Source organism: Carcharhinus amblyrhynchos, chromosome 28 (genome assembly GCF_965287045.1).
Source record: "Carcharhinus amblyrhynchos chromosome 28, sCarAmb.v2.hapA, whole genome shotgun sequence".
In the NCBI taxonomy this organism is placed as follows: domain Eukaryota; kingdom Metazoa; phylum Chordata; class Chondrichthyes; order Carcharhiniformes; family Carcharhinidae; genus Carcharhinus; species Carcharhinus amblyrhynchos.
In genome coordinates this window covers 10,570,589-10,574,674 of record NC_137351.1, presented here as the reverse complement: position 1 = coordinate 10,574,674, position 4,086 = coordinate 10,570,589, and positions in this window count along the sequence as shown.

The window sequence follows — 4,086 nt, the reverse complement described above, 5'->3', positions numbered from 1 at the left end:
CTTGTGCAGTGAACAGTGTATTTTGTTCTACGTGGTGTTGTGAAACAATTTGTATACTTGGAAGAAGGCTATTCATCCCCTAGAACCTCCTCTACTCAGTGATTAGTACTGCTGCCTCACAGTGCCAGGGACCTGGGTTCGCTTCCAAGCCTGGGTCATAGTCTGTGCAGTGTCTGCGTGTTCTCCCCATGTCTGCATAGGTTTCCTCTGGGTGCCCAGGTTTTCCTCCCACAGTCCAAAAGATGTGCTGGTTAGATGCATTCGCCATCCTAAACCCTCCCTCAGTGTATCCAAACAGGTGCCAGAGTGTGACGATTAGGGGATTTTCATGGTAACTTCATTGCAGTGTTAATGTAAGCCTACTTGTGACACTGATAAAATAAAACTTAAACTTACTCGTATCTAAACTCTGTTTACCCTCCTCAGTTCTGCAGCCTTTCATGCTGTTTGCCTACAGTCGAGGTTTAACATTTTCAATTAACCTCAATGTTTGCGGCTGAGAGTGAGTTCCAGATTTTTACCAGACACCCTGACATCACCCTGAATGAACAGGCTCAACCCTCTAAAACTCCTTCAATGGTCTTGAACAGTGCAATTTTATGACTCCCTAATCTAGTTCATATCCTTTTGCAAATAAGATTAAGACCATTAGTTTATCTCTGAGGTTTGGGCAGTGAGAGTAAGCTATAGAAATTAATTAGAGACTAGCAAAGGAAAAGAAATTAGTAACTATTTGAGGAGTTATGTTGGAGTGAGGGGTCGTGCTGTATTGAATGGCTTAGTGGTTGAGTTGGGGAACCTCTTGATATCCACAGATTATTTGAGACTGGGGTGTACAAGCCCTAGGTGTGAAGTCCAACAGCAATGTTTCTGACGTTTACACCCAGATTTTCACACAACAGAGCACTTCCCTTTGTAGCAAAATTAGTGGGATTGTCCAAAAATCCTGTGTCAGAACATGGCTTCTCCTTTTCCCAGGTTGAGAATGGGATTGGGGTGCATTTTAGAGACAGCTGCCTTCACTGGTTGGATTTTGGTAGCCTGGGACTGTGGATCATGAAAAGTAGAACTGGTTTGAACTCTGTATTACTTTGGAGAGCCAGGATTCCTGACCCCTGTGGAATGTTAGAGTATCCCTGTGGAATTCTCAAGTTTTATTCAGAAAAGTAGTGGCAGAAGGGGATCAATCTTTTAAAGGAAGAGATTGATTCCCTTGCCAAACTAGAATCTGAGGTTTATGGGGGGTTAGATGGGGAATGTGGAACTTAACATAAACAGTTCTTATTGAATAGTAGAGCAAGCCAGAGGCGCCGAATGGCCTATTTCTGTTCCTATTTTGTATGTTCGTTACAGATTAGGAGAAGGAAGCTGTAGCCTGTACACCAGGTAGAAGGAGCAGAGGCAAGACACCAAGTACTAACCTGTCAGAAGAGTGTACAGACTTAGGGCAACCTACCTGAAGATGAAGAGCCAGTGTCAAAGGTGACTGAGGCTAAGCTGTGAGGTGGTGACGGCATTCTTCCATCTCTTCCCCCAGCTCCATCCCATGACCTGCCAGTGGCTGTGAAGGTATCCATCCCTCATTCTCTGCTTTGGGATCTTTCCAGGGAGCATAAGAGACCTGTCGGGTATAGAACGTAGAAAAACTACAGCACAAACAGGCCCTTCGGCCCACAACTTGTGGGCCGAACATATCCCTACCTACTAGGCATATGGCATGCTTGCCTTTATTGGACAGGGTATAGAGTATAAAAATTGGCAAGTGATGTTACAGCTGTAAAGAATGTTGGTTAGGCCACATTTGGGGTACTGCGTACAGTTCTGGTCGCCGCACTACCAGAAGGACGTGGAGGCTTTGGATAAACTAGGGTTGTTCTCCCTGCAAAGATGGAGAATGAGGGGAGACCTAATAGAGGTATATAAAATTTGAGGGGTATGGATGAGGTGAACAGCGGGAAGCTTTCTCCCAGATCGGAGGTGACAAACTCGAGGGGTCACAGGTTTAAGGTGAGGGGGGGCAAGGTTTAACTCATATCAGAGGGACGTATTTTACACAGGGTGGTGGGGGCCCCTGGAATGCACTGCCAAGCAGGGTGGTGGAGGTGGACAAGCTGGGATTGTTTAAGACTTAACTGGATAGTCACAGGAGCAGACTGGGAATGGAGGGATACAAAAGAATAGTTTAATTGGACCAATGAGTGGCGCAGGGTTGGTGGGCCGAAGGGCCTGTTACCTGTGCTATATTGTTCTTTATCTATAACCCTCTATCTTACTAAGTCCCATGTAGTTATCCAAAAGTCTTTTGAAAGACCCTATTGGATCTGCCTCCTCCACCGCCGGCAGCTGATTCCATGCACCCACCACCCTCCATGAAAAACTTATCCCTGGCATCTCCTCTGTACCTACTCCCCAGCACCCTAAATCTTTTACGGCAGCCATTTCAGCCCTGGGAAAAAGCCTCTGAGAATCCACTCGATCAATACCTCTCAACATCTCATACACCTCATCAGGTCACCTTTCATCCTTTTGTCTCTGAGAAAAGACCGAGCTCCCTCAACCTATCCTCATAAGGCATGTCACCTATTCCAGGCAACATCCTTGTAAATCTCCTCTGCACCCTCTCTATGACTTCCACATCCTTCCTGTAATGAGGCGACCAGAACTGAGCACAGTACTCCAACTGGGGTCTGACCAGGGTCTTATACAGCTGCAGCATTATCTCCCGACTCTTAAACTCAATTCCTTGATTGATGAAGGCCAGTATACCATATGCCTTCTTAACCACATCCTCTACCTGTGAAGCTGCTTTGAGCGTCCTATGAACCCGGACCCCAAATCCTTCTGATCTTCCACACTGCTATGAGTCTTACCCTTAATATTATATTCTGTCATCCCATTTGACTTGCTAAAATGAACCACCACACACTTATCTGGGTTGAAGTCCATTTGCCACTTCTCTGTCCAATCTTGCATCCTAATTATGTCTCGTTGCAACTCCTGACATCCCTCCAAACTATCCACAAAACCTCCAACCTTTGTGTCATTGGTGTATATCCCAATCAGCAACACACACCCCCAGTAAGGCTGTAACTAATGTTCTGTTTGCTTGTGTGTTTGATCACATTAATTTTGCTATAGATTTAGTGTCTTGAAAGCAAGTTTCCCTCAGGTGTAGTATGTTATTGGTCGCACCTATGTTGCCAAAAAGGCCCAGCTCAACAGGAAACACCTTTTGTCAACTGAATATCCTTGCATTCAATCAATGATTGGGACCACCACAATGTTTTCCTTCATGTGGGTGCAATGTTCCCCAGTAGCAGCTGTGACTCCTTCGTACCAAGAAGCTTGCAGCTTCCTCAGCTATTTTAGTTATCAATGTGTTTTTTTTTATTCATGGGTGTCACTGGCTGGCCAGCATTTATTGCCCATCCCTAGATGCCCTTGAGAAGGTGGTGGTGATCTGCATCCTTGAATTGCTGCAGTTGAACCCACAATGCAGTTAGGGAGGGAATTCCAAGACTGAGCTGGTGACTGAAGGAATGGCAATATATTTCCATGTCAGGTGGGTGAATGGCTTTGAGGAGAACTACAGGTGGTGGTGTTCTCATGTATCTCCTGCCCTCATCTTTCTAGATGTAGGTGGCCGTGAATTTGAAGGTGCTGTCTAAGGGTCTTTGGTGAGGTTCTGTAGATGGTACACACTGCTGCTCTCCTGAGCATCAATAGTGGAGAGAGTGGATGTTTGCCCACTAGTGTAGGGACAACTACCTGTCATTGTCTTTCTGATGGTATTCCTGGTAATTTTCACTCGGGTTCACAGCCACTCAGGTGGGGGCCTGAAATAGGCCCCCAAAAGACTATCCAGAATAGGGGTGGCACGGTAGCACAGTGGTTAGCATTGCTGCTTCACAGTTCTAGGGACCTGGATTCTATTCCTGGCTTGGTCACTGTCAGTGTGCAGTTTGCACGTTCTCCACGTGTCTGCATGGGTTTCCTCCCACACTCTGTGGGTTAGGTTGATTGGCCATGCTAAAAATTGCCCCTTAGTGTCGTCAGATGTGTAGCTTAGAGGGATTAGCTTGTAAA